The 23,874-nt window shown below is 37.9% G+C and overlaps 1 protein-coding gene across 1 annotated transcript in view; it reads right to left on the reverse strand.

Moving 5' to 3' along the window:
* The window catches only part of LRP1B (LDL receptor related protein 1B), a 1,597,029-nt gene that overhangs the window by 393,556 nt on the left and 1,179,599 nt on the right, over positions 1–23,874 (reverse strand). The gene's annotated exons all lie outside the window — the stretch shown is intronic.

Here is a 23,874-nt window from a genome sequence, read left to right on the forward strand (position 1 = left end):
TATAATTCACATAGAGAAAAAAGCATGCTAATAAATATGATAATACAGACATGATACAAAATAAACAGAATGTGTTCAGAGAGAAGGAACATGCAGTTTAAGGACTTTAGGTAGGGAAATGCCAAGAAATGATCAGATCCAGGCTGTTGTCAAGCTATAGGAGAAAGCGAAAACAGAGAACAAGAGTCTAAAAGTGTTACTGAAAATCGCGGGGAGATTGATAAGTGTGCTAAGGCATCACTACGAACGCTATCATCCAAGAAGGACTGGGAGGAGAAAAAAGACTACTGGTTTAAATTGTCTAAGGAAATGGAAAGGAAATGTGGTATATAGTTAGAATATTGGTTTTTAACACTTAGATTTATCAACATGTCAGTAAACTAGAACTACATATAGAAAATTGTACTTTGTAGAAATCTAAAAAAGTTAATGAGGTTTGCAAGAGCTGAAAACATTCATTTGAAAATGGCATGAAGTATTGAGACTCCTACTCTGCAAGTGACAATCTAAGCCATGTACTGGGTTATAGTAGGTGTTGCAAATAAAACTATGAAAAATTCTGGAATATAATTTCTTACGCCATTTTTAAAGAAACATAATGAAAACTCCAGGAAAAAATCTGTACATTGATTTCTGTCTTAGGAAACCTATAGTCACATAATGGTTTGTTTTAGTATAAATTCTTTAAACATTCTCTCAGCATTTTTAACCAAGTATGTTATACTGGAAAGCTCAGAATAGCAAGTTGAATATGTAAATAATACTTGATTTCCAGTAAACGTTGTTGGTTCTTGCATCATAAGCCTGAAGAACTAAGCACATCTTAGTGGATATATGGAATTGAAATACTTTGCCTTTTCAAATAATAACAGGCAACTTCACTGGTACAAATTATAATCATTTTTCAAGAGGAAACTTGGATTCACTATGTCCTTGCCTATTTCTACAGGTGCTTTACTGTTTTCTTAAGAATACTGAATTCATCATCCAGCCCCTCAAAGACCTATTTATAATTCACAATACATTGATTTCATCTGATGAATTCATGCCATAAATTCCTCAAAAGGAAAGAAAAGTTCTAATATGTATACTCTTTTGTTACTTCCTATGAAAACTGCCTCTTTTTTTTAAATATTTTTTTTAATGAGTTTACAATGTTATGTCAATTTCTGGTGTATAGCACAATTCTTCAGTCATACATGAATATATATATTCATTTTTTGTATTTAACATAAGCTATAAGATACTGAATATATTTCCCTGTGATATACAGTATAAGCTTGTTTATCTACTTTACATATACCAGTCAGTATCTGAAAATCTTGAACTCCCAGTTTATCCTTTCCCACCTGCCTCCCCTCTGGCAACCATAAGACTGTATTCTATGTCTGTGAGTCTGTTTCTGTTTTATATATAAGTTCATTTCTCCTTTTTTTTTCTTAGATTCCACATATGAGTGATGTCATATGTTTTTTTTTTTTCTCTCTGGCTTACTTCACTTAGAATGACATTCTCCAGGGCCATCCAAGTTGCTGCAGATAGCATTATTTTATCCTTTTTTATGGCTGAGTAGTATTCCATTGTATAAATATACCATAACTTTATCCAGTTATGTCAATGGACACTTAGGTGGTTTCCATGTCTTGGTTACTGTAAATAGTGCTGCTATGAACATTGGGGTGCATGTGTCTTTTTGAATTAAGGTTCCCTCTAGGTATATGCTCAGAAGTAGGATTGCTGGATCATATGGTAAGTCTATTCTTAGTCTTTTGAGGAATCTCCATACTGTTTTCCACAATAACTGCACCAAACTACATTCCCACCAACAGTGTAGGAGGGTTCCCTTTTCTCCACATCCTTTCCAGCATTTATCATTTGTGGACTTTTGAATGATGGCCATTCTTACTGGTGTGAGGTGATACCTCACTGTAGTTTTGATTTGCATTTCTCTGATAATGAGTGATATTCAGCATTTTTTCATGTGCCTATTGTTCATTCGTATGTCTTCATTGGAGAATTGCTTGTTTAGGTCTTCTGTCCATTTTTGGATTGGGTTGTTTGTGTTTTTCTTATTAAGTCATATGAGCTGTTTATATATTCTGGAAATCAAGCCTTCATCAGTTTCATCTTTTGCAGATATTTTCTCCTATTCCATAGGTTGTTGTTTGGTTTTGCTTATGGTTTCCTTTGCTGTTCAAAAGCTTCTAAGTTTAATAGGTCTCATTTGTTTGTTTTTGCTTTTATTTCTATTGCTTGGGTATACTACCCTAGGAGACATTACTGAGATGTATGTGAGATAATGTGTTGCCTATGTTGTCTTCTAGGAGATTTATTGTCTTGTCTCATGTTTAAGTCTTTAAGAAATTTTGAGTTTATTTTTGTGTATAGTGTGAGGGAGTATTCTAACTTCATTGATTTTACATGCAGCTGTCCAGTTTTCCCAATATCATTTGCTGAATAGACTGTCTTTATTCCATTGTATGTTCTTGCTTCCTTTGTCAAAGATTAATTGACCAAAAGTCTGTGGGTTTATTTCTGTGCTCTCTATTCTGATCCATTGATCCATAGGCTGTTTTGATTACTGTAGCTCTGTAGTATTATCTGAAGTCTGAGAGGGTTATTCCTCCAGCCTCTTTCCTTTTCTTCAGTAATGCTTTAGGCAATTCTGGGTCTTTTGTGATTCCTTATAAATTTTAATATGATTTGTTCTAGTTCTGTGATATATGTCCTGGGTAATTTGATGGGGATTGCATTAAATCTGTGGATTGCCTTGGGAAGTATGGCCATTTCAACAATATTGATTCTTCCAATCCAGGAGCATGGGATATCTATATATTTCTTTAAGTCTTCTTTAATTTTCTTAATCAATGTTTTATAATTCTCCATGTATAAGTCTTTCATCTCCTTGGTTGAATTTATTCCTATTTTATTACTTTGGGTGTTATTTTAAAAGGGATTGTTTCTTTACTTTTTTTTTTCCTGTTGATTCATAGTTAGTGTAAAGAAATACAACTGATTTTTGTACATCAGTCTTGATTTTGTACATTAATTCAGCAAAGTAGATTTGTTGAATTAATTTGTTTTATTTGTTCTGGTAGTTTTGTGTGGAGCTTTCAGGGGTCTCTCTATATATAGTATCATGTCATCTGCATATAGTGACAATTTTACCTCTTCTTTTCCAGTTTGGATCCTTTTATTCTTCTTGCCTGATTGCTGTGGCTAGGACTTCCAAGACTGTTGAATAGAAGTGGTAAGAGTGGAAAACCTTGCCTTGTCCCAGATTTTAGTGGTAGGGTTTTCAGTTTTTCACCGTTGAGTAATATGCTGGCTGTAGGTTTGTCATAAATAGCTTTTATCATGTTGAGATATGTTCCCTCCATACCCATTTTGGTGAGGGATTTTATCATAAATGGGTGTTGAATCTTATCGAATACTTTTTCTGCATCTATTGAGATGATCATGTGGTTTTTGTCCTTTCTCTTATTGATGTGGTGTATTACACTGATTGATTTGCGTATGTTGAAGCATCCTTGTGTTCCTGGGATACACCAAACTTGATCATGGTGTATGATCTTTTTTTATGTGCTCTTGGAGTCTGTTTGCTAATATTTTTTTGAGGATTTTTGCATCTATGCTCATCAGTGATATTGGTCTGTAATTTTCCTTTTTGATAGTGTCTTTGTCTGGTTTTGGTATAAGGGTGATGGTGACTTCATAGAATGAGTTTAGGAGTACTCCCTCCTTTTCAATCTTCTGGAAGAGTTTGAGAAGGACCGGTATGAGTTCTTTGTATGTTTGGTAGAATTCCATTGAAGCCATCTGGTCCTGGACTTTTGTTTGTAAGGAGGTTTTTTATTGCTAATTCAATTTCATTTCTAGTGATCAGTTTGTTCAAGTGGTCAATTTCTTCTTGTTTCAGTCTTGGACTGTATGTTTCCAGAAACTTGTCCATTTCTTCTAGGTTATCCATTTTGTTTCCATATAGTTGTTCATAGTATTCTCGTATAATATTTTGCATTTCTGTGGCATTGGTTGTAATTTCTCCATTTTCCTTTCTTATTTTGTTTGTGCTCTCTCTTTTCTCTTCTTCATGAGCTTGGCCAGAAGTTTGTCAGTTTTGTTTGCTCTCGAAAAGCCAGCTCTTGATTTGATTTTTTTTTCTATTTTTTTAAAATCTCTGTTTTATTTATTTCCTCCCTGATCTATTATTTTCTTCTGCTGACTTTTTGTTTTTGTTTTTGTTTTTGTTTTTGCTGTTTTTCTAATTCTCCTAGCTGGTAGGTTAGATTATTTATTTGAGATTGTTCTTCTTTTCTGAGAAAGGCCTGAAGGGCTATCAGCTTCCCTCTTAGCACTGCCTTTGCTGCATCCCATCGATTCTGTGTGGCTGTGTCTTCATGGTCATTTTTCTCAAACTACTTTTTAATTTCCTCTTTGATTCCACCATTGACCCACTGGTTTTTCAGTAGCATGTTGTTTTTTAATCGCCATGCTCATTTTTTTCTCCTTTGTTTTTTCTGTAGTTGACTTCTAGTTTCATGGCATTGTGGTCAGAAAAGATGTTTGAAATGATTTCTATCTTAATATTGTTGAGGCTTCTTGTGTGCCCAAGTACATGATCTATCCTAGAAAATGTTCCATGTGCACTTGAAAAGAATGTATATTCTATTTTGGAGGGATGTAATGTTCTGAAAGTATCAACCAAGTCTGATTGTTCTATTGTGTCATTTAATTTCTCTGTTGTGTTAATTTTCTGTTTGGAAGTTCTGTCCAGAGATGTTAATGGGGTGTTAAAGTCTCCTACAATGATTGTATTCCCATCAATTTCTCCCTTTCAATCTGTTAGTATTTGCTTTATGTATTTAGGTGCTCCTATATTGGGTGCATATATGTTAATGAGTGTATCTTGTATTGCTCCTTTAATCATTATAAAATATTCTTCTTTATCTTTTTTTAGGGCCTTTGTTTAAAAGTCTATTTTGTCTGAAAACAATATTGCTACTCCTGCTTTCTTGTCATTTACATTTGCATGGAATATCTTTTTCTATCCTCTCAATCTATATATGTCATTCTCCCTAAATTGGGTCTCTTGTATGCAGCATGTTGTAGGTTCTTGTTTTATCATCTAGTCTGCCACTCTGTCTTCTGATTGGAGCATTTAGTCCATTGATATTTACAGTAATTATTGATAGATGTGTGTTTATTGCCATTTTGAACTTAGTTTGCAGTTGATTTGGTATTTCCTCTTCGTTCCTTGTGTGTGTGTGTGTGTGTGTGTCTGTGGTTTCATAATTTTCCTTTGTATTATGATTGTTTCTTTTTAGTTTTTGTGACTCTATTGTAAGTTTTTGGCTTGTGGTTTGTGTGTTGTATGTATGTTAACCCATTACTGTATCTGTTTTATACAGATAGTAATATAAGCTCAAACTCATCCTACTGAAGGAAAAAAAAAAAAAAAAAGAAAAGAAAAACTCTGTACTTTCTTGCTCCCCTCTCCCACCCTTAATAATTTAGATATTCTCTTTTACAATTTCCTGTTTATTCTGTTGTAATTCATTGTAGTTGTCACCTTTCCAATTATGGTTTTATCCTTTCTGTGACATCCTGCTTCTTTTCTATTTAGAGTGGACCTTTCAATATTTCTTTTAACATAGGTTTAGTGTTACTATATTCTTATAGTCTATTCTAAAGGATAGCCTTGCTGGATAAAGTATCCTAGGTTGCATCTTTTTTTTCATTCAGGACTTTCAATTGTCTTACCACTCCCTTCTGGCCTGCAGTGTTTGTGTAGAGAAATCAGCTGAAACCCTTATGGGGGTTCCCTTGTAACTAACTCTTTGTTTTCTCTTGCTGCCTTTAGAATCATTTCTTTATCCTTAACCCTGGCCATCCTGATTATAATATGTCTTGGTGTGGGTCTGTTTGGTTTCTTTTTGTTTGGGACCCTCTATGCTTCCTGTACTTAGATATTTGATTCCTTCTTTATGTTTGGGAAATTTTCAGTCATGATTCCTTCAAATACCTTTTCAATCCCCTTTGCTCTTTCTTCTCCTTCTGGGACCCCTGTTATGCGTAGGTGGATACACTTTATATTATCCCATGTATTGTTTTCATTGGTTTTTGTTTTCCTCTCAGCTGTTCTGATCAGGTGATTTCTATTGTCCTGTCTTCTAAGTCACTTATTCGTTCCTCTGCATTGTCTAGTGTACTTTTTAAAGCCTTTAGCTCAGCTCTCATCTCAGCAAATAAATTTTCCAATTTTAATTGGCTCCTCTGTATAGTTTCAATCTCCTTTTTGACATATTCTCTATATACAATCTCTCTTATTTCCTTCAGTACTTTGATCATTGCTTTTTTGAAATCCATTATCTAGTAGGCTATCAAGGTCTATTTCATTGATTGAAATGTTCTTTCAGGGATTTCTGTTATTCTTTTAGTTGGGAGTGGTTTCTCTGCTTCTTCATTTTACTTATATCTCTGTTACTATTGCTTACGGAGTATCAGTTATCTACTGTGGTCCTTTAGGGTCTTATTTATCTAAAGCAGATGTGGAAATAAAACTAAAAAAAAAAAAATTTAAAAGAAGGAAAAAAGATTTGAAAACAGTATAATCAATAACAAGAACAAATCAAAGAGAAGTAAAAATCGAGTTGAGACACTTTTTAAAAAACTTAAATGAAAAAATATTTGAAAGCAGAGTATAATCAATAACAGAACAAAAGAGAAATAAAAATGAAATCGAGACAAATTTAAAAAATGAGAATATTTTAAAAGAAAAACTTAAAAGGGATTTAAAAAATAGAAACAGAATTTTTATAAAGTAAAAATTAAAAAAGCAAAAGAGAAAAGAAAAGGAAAAAAGTGGATCTGTTCCTGTGGAGACTGTGTACTCTTAGTAATTTTGTCAAGAGGTCCTTGTTACGTATAGGTGGTTGCCAAGTCTTCCTTCAGTGCCCTTTGCCTGTTATCCCTTTGGGGGTGTGGCTGGTGTTCAGGTGGCGAGAGCCCACCCTGGCTATTGAGTGGGGCCTCCTTTTTGTTCTGTGGTTGTCACCACTCCTGCCCTCACCCTGCTGTGTGAACTCCACTCGTCGGTTCCAGAGGCTCTCTGGTCGAGCCCCCAGTCTGCGGGGCTCCCAGCGCCTCCTCTCAACACTGAGTCCCTGCACCGCACTCCTGTGCGGTAGGCGGGCGGGTTGCTCCCCAGTTCAGTGCAGCTCCCCGTGCTGTGTCGGGTCGGCGCGGAGAAAACGGCCGCACCAGCCCTCGTCCCTGCTCTGTGCCAGAACTCTGCTCCTTGTTCATCTGTCTTAGAGGCGAGAGTTCACCGAGGCACCAGGGCAGAACGTTCCCTTCTGCCTGGGGCTGTAAACAAATCTCAGTCCCACCTATGGGGCTGCGGAGCCCCTCGGTAGAGATTCAGGTTTTGACCCTGCCTCCACATGGGCACCAAGCACCAGAGACTATGGTAGCTGTGGGTGAACCCCTCCTCTCTTCTCCTGAAATGTGTCAGTAATAGTGCACGGGGCTGCGGGGACAAGCTATGGCGCCCCTCTCCCCAGGGCAATGTTGCTTTTTTTTTTTTTTTTTGTATTTTGTGGGGGGACCCAGGCTGTTCTGATCTGTATACCCTCCCCCGAGGTTGCCTCTGTACAGCCGGCATGAGTCCTCCACCCAGCTAGGGCAGCAAGTCCCGTCCCACCCCTGCTGGTTCGCATCTAGGGCTGGAGGGGGGGGGGGGGGTTGCAGGGAACCTTTGTGTCTGCTTCACTTCGTTCCGTTGGTCATGGGCTATTCCGTACAGATCCGAGCCTCGGAGGTTTCCCCTCCATCCCACTGACCTCTCTGTTGGAGAGGGGGAGCCCCAGCGAACGAGCGCCAGTCCTCCTTTGCCACTCCCTCCCCCGGGACCGGTCCTCCACTGTTTTGCCTTTTCTTCTTTCTTTCTGCTTTTTCTCCTACCAGATTTGTGGTGTATTTTGTCTTTTAAAGAAGGCAATGTTCTGTCAAAGTTCAGCAGGTGTTCTGACTGGATGGGTGAGTCCACGGATGTCGCTCTTGGTGTATTTGTGGGAGAGGGTGAGCTACGAGCATCCTTCTACTCTGCAATCTTGGCCCTAGAAAAATGCCTCTTCTAAAACTATTATCAGATTTTTTCCCTTAGCTGCCATTTACAACTTCCTCATTCAACTCAAAACTACAAAAAAAAAAAAAAAAAAAAGTTTTCCTGTTATATTGCTTACATAGAAATGAGGAGCATTAAAAGTGGTTTAATGGCAACTAATCACAAGGTACTTGTGAGAAAAATTCAGCTTTATTTGAGCTAAATCTGAAAAAGTTTATACTCTTGAAGGTGACAGAATCAATTCAGTGCCTTAAATTCACCAACCTTTCCATAGTTTTGTTATATCTTCTCCCCACTAGATAATCCTTTCCTGTCTCATTTTATTTCTTTGACATCAAATAAAGATTGACTTACGGTTCATGTATAAGGCAAAATACTATTACCATTGCTCACTATTGGTTGTCAAGAAACATTATGTAACAAATAAAACAAAAAAGACAGTGAGTTTCAAAAATCCTGGCTAAATTTTTAATGTATTATTTAGGAAGTTCTGGAGATAGGCTGAAAATCACTTGTACAACTGTGTTGACTGCAGAAGTTGCAAATTCTTCCCCTTCATGGTTGTGTGCAGCCACTTTGTAGCTCCTTCCATCAATGTGAGTTTATTTTTCCATCCCCTGAATCTGGATGTAGCCATGTGACTTGCATTGACCAATGAGACATTTGAAATATGACTTGTAAAATGCCTGCACTTTGGGCCCAGCTCTTAGAACCCTGAGGCCACCTCAAGACAGCCTGTTGGATAATAAGAGATTTCTGGCCCAGTAACCCAGAACACAGCCTGACAACTGTCAAACATCTGAGGGAGGTCATCCTTGATCATCCAGCTACCATCTAATCTGCCAGTTGGCTAGAGATCTAAACAGCTGACAGAGACCAGAAGAACTGCCCAGCCATAGAACAATGGGATAAATAAGCAGTTTTTGTTTTTTAAAGATACTGAATTCTGGAATGGTCTATTACACAATCTGAGCAAATTGGTATAGAGTTATCTCTCAATTCCTAAACTACAGATCAAAAAATAAATATATGTAAATTATGTTTCAACTGCCACTTCATACATACATGATTCTGATCAGGGATTAGCAGTAATCTCACTATTCCCACCCTCACTCACCTGCTGATGTCTTACTTGGCAGTGATCTCATATTGTGACATTTATTTACGTCTGAATCACTGTTCCCAAAGCCCACCAAGCATCTCTCCAATTGCTCTGTCCCCTGAGAGGAATCTACGTGCCAGCTTCCCATTCCTCCTCCTCTCAACTCCTAATCAGACTTACTGATGAACATTTTCAGAGCCCACAATAGGCTTCTAGTTTTGGGATTAATTCTGTCCCTAACTCTCTTTCACACAGACATGATCCAGCAAGTTCTGATTATGCAAGCAGAAACCTTGCCAGACCATCTAACATGATCTCCTGGGGCAGTTTGCAGAGCCTGAACATCTTTGCAGAGAACTTTTTGGCTACTTTCTTGGTAAGTCTGTAATTCTCAACATGGGAATACTAGTTTGTGCCCATATTGCCTTCTGCTTCTATTGTTTCAAGCTCTTTGGACACATATATGAAGAATTGGGCAGCATTTAGTCTGAATAATCATAACACTGGTGACTAAAGATTCGTGAGTTCTCCTTGTCAATTCTCTGCCTCCAAGACCTGAACCATACCTCATACTGACTTTGCAGAACTTCAAATAGAATGGTCTACACATGACTCAGAATTATTATTACTTTTATTAAGTGTAATAGATTTACAGTGTTGTGTTAGTCTTTGGTAATACAGCATGATGATTCAGTTATACGCAAACACAGTATATGTATTTATTTAGTGTCTTCAAATCCCAAACTCCCAATTTATCCCTCCCTACTCTCTTTCCCCCTGGTAACCATAGTTTGTTTTCTATGTCTGAGTCTTTTTCTGTTTTATAGATCAGTTCATTTGTGTCATTTTTTAGATTCCATATATAAGTGATATCATATGATATTTGTGTTTCTCTGTCTGACTTACATAGTATAATTTCTATGCCTTGTTGAATTAGCGTTTCCTTTGGATATATGCCCAGGATTGCTATACCATACGGTAAGTCTATTTTTAGTTTTTAAGGAATCTCCATACTGTTTTCCAAAACTATTATTTTTTCTTTCTCTAGCATAATGCTCCTCATGAATTATTCTACTCCTTGTTTTAAGTAGCCTCTATACATGGTTCCAATGTGTCTTGTTCAGTTATGTCATTGCCCTCTAGATTTGGTCTTGGTTGATGTCATGAGGTAAGAGACTTCAGAACGATCATGCCTGTGAAGGGGATCATAATATGCTACCTCGAAATGTGCCACTTTAGCATGAGGATTATTTTGAGCTGAAGGAAATTAGGAAATGACGGATGGAGGAGACACTCTCTGCTCTCTTCCTATCTATGTAAAACCTGGGCATAAATTTCCCTTTGTGAAGGTGTCCCCTCTCTTGTACCAGAAATAATCATTATCACTGGATGTGAACATGAACTGAAATGAGTCTGCATAAACGCTTTACTCAATAACCCTTATCTTCCACTAGTCTCTACCATATATTTACCTCCCCACAATTTACTGCCTCTAGAAGCCCAAAGCCCTTTTCTTTGTTTAGTTATCTCTCTATAGTTTATCACTCTTTGTGAAAAACTGTATATAAGCCCCTGGGTCTAACTGCTTTTTGAGATCTTTACTTCTTTTCCATGAAGATCTCTATGTACATGTGAAATTAACATAACAAATTTGCACACCTTATCTCTTGTTAAGCTGGTTTTTCATTCAGTTGGTGTTTCACTGACCAACATGTAACAGGTTTGAGGAAAAGTTGTTTTCTCCCCAACACCTGCTATATGCCATCTTCCGTGAGCAACTTCAATATCTTAAGAAATTTTGAGTTCGTGGAAGACATACTGAAATTGATTTTCAGCCTGCAACTTAATGTGAGGGAGATCTCATGTTCTCTTTTCCTTAGCACTAATCATGACTCACTCCAGATTTGGTTCACCATAATTAATGACTGTTACCCCCACTCTTCCTTTGGATCATAAAACTACTCCTTGTCTCACGGTTTGCAGATTCTCTAACTGCAACTTTCATCCTTTAATTTTTAAAAAATTTTTTTACTGAAGTATATTCGGTTACAATGTGTCAATTTCTGTCCCAGTGATGCATATACATATATTTATTTTCATATTCTTTTTCATTACAAGTTATTGCAAGATATTGAATATAGTTCCCTGTGCTATACAGAAGAAATTTATAAAAAAATCTATTTTTATATATAGTGGCTAACATTTATAAATCTTGAACTCCCAGATTTATCCCTTCCTACCTCCTTTCCCTGGTAACCATAAGACTGTTAACTGTGTCTGTGAGTCTGTTTCTGTTTTGTAGATGAGTTGTGACGTTTTTTCTTTTCTTTTTTTAGATTCCACATATAAGTGATATCATATGGTATTTTTCTTTCTCTTTCTGGCTTAATTCACTTAGAATGACAATCTCTAAGTCCAGTCATGTTGCTGCAAATGGCATTATCTTACCCTTTTTAAGGCTGAGTAGTATCCCATTGTATAAATATACCACAACTTCTTTATCCAGTCATCTGTTGATGGACATTTAGGTTGTTTCCATGTCTTGGCTATTGTAAATAGTGCTGCTATGAACATTGGGGCGCATGTGTCTTGTTGAATTTGACTTCCCTCTGAATATATGCCCAGAACTGGGATTGCTGGATCATATGGTAAGTCTATTTTTAGTCTTTTGAGGAATTTCCATACTGTTTTCCACAATGACTGCACCAAACTACATTCCCACCAGCAGTATAGGAGGGTTCCCTTTTCTCCCCATCCTCTCCAGCATTTATCATTTGTGGACTTTTGAATGATGGCCATTCTGACTGGTGTGAGGTGATACCTCATTGTAGTTTTGATTTGAGTTTCTCTGATAATTAGAGATATTGAGCATTTTTTCATATGTGTATTGGCCATTAGAATAAAATAATGCCATTTGCAGCAACATGGTTGGACCTGGAGATTATCATTCTAAGTGAAGTAGCCAGAAAGAAAAATACTATATGATATCACTCATATGTGGAATCTAAAGAAAAAAAAGGACACTATGAACTCATCTACAAACAGAAACAGACTCTCAGACTTAGTAAACAATCTTACCAGGGAAAGGGGGTAGGAGGGGATAAATTTGGGAGTTTGAGGTTTACAAAGGTTATCCACTATATATAAAAATAGATTAACAAAGTTTCTTTTGTATAGCTCAGGGAACTATGTTCAATATCTTGTAATAACCTTTAATGGAAAAGTGAAAATGAATGTATGTATATGCATGCCTGGGACATTGTGATGTACACCAGAGATCGACACAGTGTAATTGACTGTACTTCAATAAAAAAATAATACAGAGAATACCCTTCTATCTCCAATGATAACATCTCCATAACCATCACATAGTTATCAAAACACAATTACTAAGTTTTAAAAATATATCTTTATCAAAAAAATAACACAAAGCATTGTTCAAGCATATTTTTCAACACTACATACCATATTAAACTGTAATATCATTTGGTAACATTTTTATTATGCTGCATTAGTTTGTTTTAATCAAACTGTATTTGATTGTGGATAGATAAATGTAACACTAGGTTTTTGTTTTTCTTGTTTTACTGTTGTACAATATACCATTGTTTTCCCTAAAAGTAGAGTTGACTAAGTTTACTCTAAAAGTGAGATTATCTGGATGAAAGAGTATGCACCCTTTCAGCATTTCAAAATAATATTTCAAAATGGCTGTCAAGTGGCTGTACAAAATTGTAATTCCCACCAGTATTGTATGAGAGTTCTGATTTCTACACATTATCAAAACTTGGCCACTTATTTTTTTTTAAGTTTATGGGTGAAAAATAGCATCTCATGTTTGAGTTGGAATTGTCTTGATGATTGATCAGGTTGAATACATTTTTAAAATAATTTTGTTTCCTTTTCTGGTAATTGCCTCCTGTCCTAATTTTTCCCATATTTTGATTAATCTTTTTAGTGGTACATTATAAACTGTCATTGCAACCCTTTGTTGCTTTTTAGGAAATACAAATACCTTCTGTGAACATTTGTTTTGCCTTTTAATCTTCTGCTGCAAAAAGTTTTCCACTTCACTGAGGTAAAACATACCAAACTTAAACACTTTCTGATGTGTTTTATGTCTAATTTTTGAAATACATTCCTATCTGGAGTTCATAAATATATTCTATATTTTCTTTGAAATAAAAAAAATCACATTTACATCTTTAATGTACTTGAAACTTACTTTTGCATACAGTACGAGCTAGAGATAGAACTTAATTTCTTGCATGTAAATTATGCTAGCATAATTTATGAAATTCAGTTCATTGTTTTTCAACTGATAAAATGCCAACTTGGTCTAACATATAAAAATTTATAAGATGTATATATGGATCTGGTTCTAAGCATTCTGTTCTGTTTTGTTTATCCCTATGGTAATATCACATTGTTTTAATTATTTTAACTTTTGAATAAGTGAAGAAGATTCTTTTCAAGGAGAGACTACAAATTTATATTTCTTCAAAATTGCCTGAGTCATTGTTAGAAAATTTGCTCTTCCATGCTCATTTTAGGATCAGCATGTAAAGTTGCATGGAATAAAGTCATTTTGGTATTCTGAGTTGCATTACACTTAGATAATTTGGGGCAAATTTCCACAGCTATAGAAATCATATTTTCCCATCATGACAATGCCATTTTTCTCCCTTCACTTAAGGTCTTTTGTGTGCACTAATATTTTGTAATTTCCTCAGTTAAGGTCTTGTGCATCCTTTGTTTTTGCTAGTTAAAGAGTAGCTTTGCTTGATTACATGTCTTAACTGGTTATTGAATGTAGGGAAGCCATTTAATTTATTTTAAGCTAAAGTGTTTTTCAAAAAGATTCAATGCTCTGATTGGCTAAAACAAAATATCAGAATGAATCCTACAGAATAAGGCTATTATGTAAAACTGAAACATATACTAGTCATAATGCAAAAATATGTAGATGCACAATTCCTGATTTTGTCTGGAACAATCTTTATTTCCCTTCATTTTGTATAGCTGTTTGGTCAGTTATAATATTACATGTTTACTTAGTGTGAAGATTAACTAATGTTGCTGATAAGAAATCTGATTAAATTCCATCATTCTTTCTCTAGGTGATCTGTCTATTCCTTCTGTCTAGCATTTTAAGGCTCCCCCCCCTTTTTTTAATAAATCTCTGAAATTTTACTTTGATGGCTGACTTAACTTTATTCTTTCCAGCACTCAGAATGCATTTTCAATCGATGGACCCATTTCTTTCCTCATTTCCAGTAAAGTTCATCATTGTCTCTTTGTTACTTTTCTGTCCTTCCCTCTCTTCCCATGTTAGTTACCCTCTACTATAGCTATAGTCATGCTGAACCTACCACTTACCTTCCAAGTTTTACAACTGTTCTCATGATTTTTCAGTTATCTGTTTCTCCACTTTACATATTAATTCCTCATTAATTAGCATTCCATTTGTTCATTCTCACTTTGACTAGTCCAATATAAACTTTATTATGTAAGTTGGGATTTCTTTTAAATTTTTATTATAATGACTTTATTTTTCATTTCAATTATTTTTACTTACATAATTACAGCCTATTTGATTTAACCATTTCATGTATTTTGTAGGCATGTATTCTTTTTCCTCTGACAAACTCCCCACAAAAGTTGTAAAACTGTCCTTGTAATTATTCTATTTTTAGCCATTTAATGATTTTTTTTTAACCTCTCTTACAGCATTCATTTCATTTAGTTGGCTGCTTCAGTTGCCTTCACTTGGCCTCTGGGCTTTAAACTGCATCACTGTATTTTGTAATTCACTTGGGTTTTTGCTCCACAGGGCATATGCGAACTTGGAGAGCCATCAACCTGCAAAAGACTAATGTCAGGATTGGTCACAAGGTTGGTTCTGTAGTCTCTAAGCCTCGAGGGTAATAACCATATGCAGGACATTGGCCCATGAAGCAGATGGCACAGCTTTGCTTCCCTGTGGCGCAGCCTCACCTCCGACCCTGGTTTAAGCGAGCTTTGTACCTGCTTCCTGTCCCTCTATTCTAAGGGGCTCAGAGTCCGATGTTTCAGTTATTCTCACTGCTCTGTAGTTCGGTTGATTATTCAAGAAAACAATCTTACCCTGTTTCTTAAAACTAGCAAACTTTATTTTTTAAAATAATTTTATCACTCGCTGCTGTGAATTTTCAATGTCATCTTTGCCAGAGGTCTTATTAGCTCTTCATTCCTCTTTCCATACTTGAGTTCCCAGAGGCTAAAAAACAGACCTTTTTCATGTTTATTCGCCCATACCTAATAATCTCTGGCGTTTTGTAAGCACATAATGCACTTTTAATTGTATTTGGTGGCTCTTTCAACCTCAGAGCAAAAAACTCGTTCTGCATAAGTTGGGAGGATAAGAGAGAGCGCTTCCATCCTATCCTGTCTCCATAGTCATGCATGTATATATAAATAAATATAAAAGATCTAAACCTGATTTGTGAAAGTTTTTGGACCTCTCTGATAACTTTAAATACTTAATCACATGTCTATAATTTTGTTCTGTGGTAACTGGTAAAAGATGTAACAAAACGAAATGTGTTATTCCAGATTTATGAAAATAGAACAACAAAGGATTTCTGGATTAAGAAGAGCCTGCGTTCACCTCCTCCCACAGACACACCAGAACTACAACTACACGTGGAACAAGTGTTTCTGAGAACGACCTGAGCACTAACCAAATGGACATAAAGGTAAGGCCACATCAAGGAGCAGGAGAAGTGTGGTCCAGTCAGAACCCACAAAACCACTGTGGTGACTCACGGAGGCATATCACAACTTCGGAGGCCCCCCCACCCCCCACGAGGAGCAAGGGCTCCCCAGCCCAGGGGCCCTGCACGAGGAAGGTAAGCCCCCATAACACTTGCTTTAAAAATAAATAAGACTTAGGTCCAAGAGGACTGGAGAGCTGTAGGAAACAAATTCTGCTTTGGAGCATTTGTGCACTAACTCACTGGCTCCAAGTCCCACTGTAGAAGCAGCAGCTTAAAAAGCACCTGGGTCATTCAAGGAGATTCATTGACTAAACTTTCCTTCTAGCCAGCTGGTCTGGTGCCAGCAGGCACCACTCCTGTCATTCTCCATCTTCCCAAGGACCAACCCTGCCCACTCACCTTGGCCATCAAGAGTGGCTCTCTCCCTGCTCAACCTGGCAAGCAGCCTTGGCTGACACTGGTGTCCCTCCAAAGCAACTCCCACTTTGGGGAGTCAACCCCACCCTTCAGTGTACCAGGCAGCAACTGCAGCCTAACCACAAAAGGACAGCACACACCCCTGCAGCACCCAGCTCCGGTGGCCTTGGGGGATTGTGCCTCTGGGCCCAATAGAATACCTTCTATGTAAGATTACTCTTATTACTCTTTAAAGACTGGGAGATGTAGCTTGATATACTTAATATATACAAACAAACACAGAGTTGGGCACAGTGAGGAGACAAAGGAATACATTTCACCTCAGAAAAGAAACTGACTAAACAGATAAGCAATTTACCTGATAAAAAGCTGAAAGAGGCATAAATAAACTCACCAAACTCTAGAGAAGAATGGATGAACCTGGCGAGCACTTCAACAGAGGTAAAAAGAACCAATCAGAATGACAGGATACAGTAAGTGAAATAAGAAAAATACACTAAAATAACAGATTAGAGGCTGTAAAATGGATCAGTGATCTTCAAGACAGGCTAGTGGAAATCATCCAATCAGAACAGCAAAGGTAAAAAATTACTTTAAAAAATGAGGGCAGCTTAAGAGACCTCTGAGTCAAGCGTACTAAGATTTGTATTAGAGGGGGTCCCAGAAGAAGAGAGAGTAAGGGATAGGAAACAGACATCCCAGTCCAGGAAGCACAGAGTCCCAAAGAGACCGACACCAAGATGTGTTATAATTTAAATTTTGACATTTTCTTCCTTGCTGATTTTAAGATTCTTAAAAAGTTACATACAAGAAAACCCACAAAAACCAGCCAATGACTTTGCAGTAGAAACTTTACAGGCCAGAAGGGACTGGCCTGATACATTCCAAGTACTAGAAGAAAGGTGGTTGTTTTATCTAGAAAGGTTATTGTTGAAAATTAGAGATAGTTTCTCAGGTGAGCAAAAACTAAAGGAAGTTGTCACCACTAAACTGGCCTTACAAGAAATGGTAAAGGGGTGTCATTAAATAGAAAAGAAAAAGCCATAATTAGAAACAAGAAAAATATGAAATAAAATCCTACTGGTAAATGCAAACATAGTACAGACAGTGGATCAACTAACTACAAAGCTAGTATGAAGGTTAAAAGATAAAAAGTAAAACCATCTCCCTCTAAAATAGTTAAGCACAACACAAATTGTGAAGGGGACAGCATTAAAAAAGTGCCTGAACTTAAGCAACTGTGACAATGATATATGTATAGGTTGGTTACATATGAACCTCATGGTAACCACACTAAAAAATCTGTAACACATACACAGGAAAAGAGAAAGGAACACAAACGTAACAGTAAAGAAAGTCAGAAAGGAAGAGAATAAGTAGAGAGGAACAGAGTAAGTACAAGAATAACCAGAAAATGATTAACAAAATGGCAATAAGTACATAACCCAACAACAATCACTTTAAATGGACTAAATGTTCCAGTCAAAAGACACAGGGCGGCTGAATGGATAAAGAAACAAAACCCACAGGTGGGAGCACCATCGTGGGTTAGTAAGTTGTACGGCCGCCCTGCGCAGCAGAAAACAGCAGGGCAAGCTTCACTTACCTAGAACAGATTCCTGTGCCTCCCAGCATATCTTAACCTAGAACAGTTTAACCTTTTATTTAAATTGCTTAAGATCTATGACTTACACTTTGCTCTGTTCAAATTCCAAAGACGAGTGTCACTCTGATTGTTTGAAGAGCGTGCTCAGTAAACTTGAGAGTCTATGGGGGTCCCGGGGAGTGGGTCTCTCGCTCCCTCTCCCTGTCTTGACTTGAATAATCCTTTCTCCCACCGTGAAGTGGTGACCCTGATGTGATAGTCTTCAGCTGCAGAAACCACACGTTTCAGGAGGAAGAGAAAAGAAAATCGTATGGACTTCAAAAACACTTCATCCCGGTAAGGGACAGCAGCGCCTCTCTTGGGATAGCTGCCAACATGTCTGGTACTCAGGGAGAGCTCTCTTTTTCTTTTAAATATGGGCCAACAAATGACTAGAGAACAACTCCTTTACCTTAGGACCTTACAACAGCTTTTAAAAGCAGCCCATTGCACGGTGTCTGAGGACCAACTGGTTAAATTGCTTCAAACCGTGCATGAAATTTGTCCCTGGTTTCCAGACCAAGATTTAGAATTATGGGAACAAGCTGGAAGAACTCTAAAGAGAAAACATGACCGGGGGAAAAGGTTCCCACCTATATATTAGTAACCTGGAGTTTAGGTCCTACAGCCTCTATGTTTCCCCTTCCTGCTCCTGCCCTGCCCTCTGCCCCACCATTTGTAGAAAATGATCTTCCTTTTCCGCCTCCTCCCGCTAAAATAGTAAAAAAATACAGAAATGGAGAAACCTTCTGTCATGCAACAATGTTTCAAGGAGGGCCTCATGCTTTCCCAGTTATTGCTACTCCTGGGCAGCTGCCTAGACATGAAGCCCACCCTTTTGCTGTGTTCAAGGAGTTAAGACGAAGTATTGCTGAGAATGGCATACACAGCTCTCTTACTAAAGGCATAATTGAGGCTATAGGAATTGGATATACCATGACTCCATGGGATTGGAAAGCCTTAGTTAAAACTGCTCACCCCTGCACAACATGCTGGATTGTGCAATCCACATGTAATTTTGATCTGGGCATTCCTATCAGGGCTGAAACGCTTCAAGGCATTGGACAGTATCCAACGGTCCAACGCCAAACACAGGTAGATTGCAGAGTTTTTCCACAATGCTCCACTATTGCAGCCTGGTCTCGAGTGCCTCCTTTGCCACTATGAGACAGGGAGCCACCGAGCCCTATGCAGATTTTGTTAATTGCCTAAAACAAAGCATTTCCAGACAGATAAACTTCAATAAATGGCTTATGAAAATGCTAATGCTGATTGCCCAGCCGCTCTATCCTGTATACGGACTCAAGCTCCAGACATTGCTAAATTCAAAGCTTGTCAAAATGCGGGCACAAAAACACACAAGTACTAGCGGCTTTAATAAAACCCTCACTAAACTCTCACACCTGCTTTAAAGGTGGCCCCTCAAAGAGGAGAAACTTATTCAAGCTACCTCACTAGTTCAGCAACAATTAGAAGCTGGACATACCGAGCCCTCTATGAGCCCTTGGAACACTCCTGTTTTTACCGTTCTTAAAAGGTCAGGAAAACGGCAATTACTGCATGACCTTCGGGCTATTAACGCTATTCGTCAGCCAGCGGGGGCATCACAACTTGGTCTTCCTGACCCTGCTTTAATTCCTGCAGACTGGCCTGTTATTGTTGCCGAGCTCAAAGATTGCTTCTTTATTATGCCTTTAGCTGAACAAGACCGTGAATGCTTTGCGTTCTACCTTAATCTGACAATCAGGCCCCCTAGCTCGTTATCAATGGTGGGTTTTATCACAGGGAATAATTAATAGTGCCACAATTTGTCAGTATTTTGTACATCAAACTTTACTACCCACCTGTAAGGCTACTCCCTCCTGTATATCAACATTGGCAGATCTCTCTCTGAGAACAAGGACTTCAAATGGCTCCAGGAAAGATTCAGATTCAAACACCTGGGCAATATTTAGGCCAAATAGTCTTCAGCTGAACTATTCAGTCTCAGCCTGTTACCTTGGACACTACACACTTACACACATTAGATTTTCAAAAAATTTTAGGGGCCGTTCATTGGATCCGCCCTATCTTGGGAATTACTATGGGACAACTTTCCAATTTATTCAATATCCTCAAGGGAGATAATGCCTTAGATTCTCCCCAAAGCTTGACTTCGAAAGCTAAAAATCAAATAGCTCTCAGTGAAGAGGCCATCCAACAGCGGCAGTTGCACAGAAGGCAACCAGGCTATCCTACTTATTTCCATTTCCTACCTTCCGTACCCAGACAGGGTTCTTAAGACAATTAATTGATGGTATTCAGCGTTTAGAATGGATATTTCTCTCTCAGTCCCTTAAAAAAACTCTTACTTCATACCACTTATTGTTCTACTATATAAAGGCCGATACTGTTGTCAACAATTAACTGGTTACAACCCAGATATAATTTAGCAAGGAGTCTCTCTAGAGGGCCTCCAATCGTTATTTACACAATCTCTAGATTTTCAGGCCACGATAGCTGACTTTACAGGACAATATATATTCATTGCTCTCTGATAAATAACTGCAACAATTAGCCCTTATTAATGTCACTATACCTCAAAAGGTTGTGTCTACACCTATTCATGGTGCTATTACCGTCTTCACTGACGGCTCTGAAAAAACAATCTGCCATGGTTTGGTTTGACCAAAAATGGCACAAGGTAAGTTCTACAGGACAAGCCTCTACACAAAGAGCAGAACTTAAGGCTGCCATTACGGCACTCCACCATTTCTCTCACCAGCCTGCTAACCTGGTCGCTGATTCACAATACGTAGTTTATGTTATTCAAAACATAGAACAAGCCTCCATCAAAGAATTAACTGATTTTTCCCTCCTTTCCAGTCTCTTATAGACAAACGACAACACTCTCTCTTTGTTACACATGTTAGATCTCATACAAATTTACCTGGTCCCTTAACCACTGGTAATGCCATTGCAGATCACTTTGTTGGTTACATAGTTTTTTATAAGTCTCTTGTTAAACAATTCCAGTTAACTATCTCAAGCAAAACAAATCATTTCAGCCTGTCCAGGTTGTCAATCATTATCTGGAGGACAAAAGTCTTGGGGAGTTAATCCCTGTGGCCTGAAGCCCAATCAAATCTGACAAACTGATACATCGCCTCCAAATTCAAACTGTTCTGTCAAAACTGGGAATTACAGCATACTACAGGTATCCCTCACAATCCCCCCAGACAAGCCATTATAGAACATACTCACTCTACATTAAAATCTCAGATTAAAAAACAAAAAAGGGAGAATACACCTGGTATGTCCTTCTCAGATATATTACACAAAGCAGTATATACTTTAAATTTTCTGAATTGCAATTCTCAAGGCCTCACAGTGGCAGATTGCCATTTAATATATCAGCAGCCTCTATAAGAGCAAAAGTATTAGTAAAGATGTGACACATGAAAACAATTCCTGGGAAGGACCTTATGACTTAGTCACCTGGGGACGAAGATATGATTGTGTTCTCTTACCTACAGGACCACACTGGACCCCTGCCCATTCTGTCAAGCCCTACCATGAGCAGGAGAGATCAGTCCTTCAGTCCTCTTCCTTAGATGGTCAATCTCTCCCTCCAAGACTGTCAAGTGAAACCCCTGTCAGAGAACGGCTAAAGCTGCAGATGTGACCTGGGGACAACTTAAAAAACTCAATCAAGAAGCCACTGAAGTCATGCAATGGGTTGGAGCACCTCCCACTCCGGAGAACAGGTTCTTAGCGTACTTAGCGGTGGTATCACAAAACTAAGGTTTCACAAAACCATTCCTGCTCTTTTTCTTTTTATTCCCTCAGCACAAGCCCATTTATACTGGGCACACATTACCAACCCTCCTCTCTACAGACCTGTTTCCTAGTGGGACGCTGATCCTCCTCTAAGCAGCAGTGACACCCGGTGAGCAGGAGGCACTTGGCTCCCTGCTCAAGAACACCTTCTGGAACAACGTGATTGGTTAATTCTAAACGATTCTCTTTTTTCTCCCCTTCCTCCAGTATATTTTACAACCATCTATATACACCTAATTGTCTATCAAATCTTGGACCTATTTATATTATCTCCCCAAAACTGATAATCAAAAGGCCAACCTTACCTTTGTTGTTGCAGCAGCAGATGCAGACATTCCGTCCAATCATTTGACCCCTCCACCTGTAAATCACTATCAGATGACTAGGGTCTGGTCTCCTAATAGCCACAGTTTCCCTTTCTAAATCTATACACACAGCAAAAATTGTAAATCAGGTCATGATATCATTACTCCTGCTATGCTTGCTCAAACCCAAATAGATAATGGCATTATGCAAAGATTACAAGCAGTTGAAGCATCTCTTCAATGGCCTGGAGATACAACAAGCCCTTACTGACACACAGTGTGTGATTGGCACCATGACAAAATATGTGTCACCCCCTTGCTCTATAACCAAATCCCAACATTCCTGGGATTTGGTTAAAAGGCATTTACAGGGAGCATTCTCCTCTAACCTTCAGTCCAACAGACGCTCTGTCTACCCAATTACATGAACAACTGCTTTATACACAAAAGGAAACTATCAAATGTTGAACAAGAAATGTCTGATAATTTAAAATGGCTAAACCCCACCCATTAGTTTCACAGCATCAACCTACCTATTTGGATTATTGGAGCTTTTCACTTGTTAATCCTTTTTGTTTTCTCTATGGTCTGCAAATTGATCTTCTCTGTGATTACTGCCTCAAAGCGCCAAAATCTGATGATCTCCAATCAAGAGTTCCCGATAAAAACTTAAACAAAAAAGGGGGACATGTGGGAGCACAGTCATGGGTTAATAAGTTGTAGGGCCTCACTGCACGGGGCGGTGAGGGGGGGAACAGCAGGGCAGGCTTCACTTATCTAGAACACGCTGTCTTTGATTCATGAGATTCCTGTGCCTCCCAGCCCTTTCATTATCTCTTAGCATATCTTAACCTAGAAACAGTTTATTAACCTTTTACTTAAATTGTTTAAGATTTGACTTATGTCTTGCTCTGTTCAAATTCCAAAGACGTGTCTCACTGATTGTTTAAAGATCCTGTTCAATAAATTTGAGAATCTAAGGGGGGTCTCGGAGTTGGGCTCTCACTCCCTTTCACCTCTCTTGACTTGCTATAGTCTTGAATAATCCTTTCTTCTGCCGTGTGCTTTGGTGGCTAAAACCCACACTTATTTTTATATATATACTGCCTCCCAGAGACTTGTTTCAGATCTAAAGACACACAAACAGACTTAAAGGAATGGAAAAAGATATTCCATGTAAATGGAAACACTTATATACCAGGCAAAATAAACTATAACAGGTGACAAAGAAGGGCATCATATAATAAAGCTATCAAACAAGGATAAAACAGTTACAACTATCTATGCACCCAACCTAGGAGCACCTAGATACATAAAACAAATATTGACATAAAGAAGAAACTGATAGTAATATAGTAATAATAGGAAACTTTAACACACAACTTACCTCAATGGATAGATCATCCAGACAGAAAATCAGTAACGAACCACAGGTCCACCTGATCTAATGCGTCATTTGAACCAAACAGGTAACTAGAGAACATTCCATCCAAAAACAGAATACACATTCTTTTCAAGTGCACATGGAATAATTCTCCAGGACAAATCACATGTCAGGTCACAAAACTAGTCTTATTAAGTTAAGAAGACTGAAATCATATCAAGCATTTCTCTGTTATGAAACTAGAAATAATTTACAAGTAGAAATCTGAAAAAAAACCACATGTGGAGGCTAAACTACCAGTGGACCACTGAAGAAATCA

Source organism: Camelus bactrianus, chromosome 5 (assembly GCF_048773025.1).
Source record: "Camelus bactrianus isolate YW-2024 breed Bactrian camel chromosome 5, ASM4877302v1, whole genome shotgun sequence".
In the NCBI taxonomy this organism is placed as follows: Eukaryota; Metazoa; Chordata; class Mammalia; order Artiodactyla; family Camelidae; genus Camelus; species Camelus bactrianus.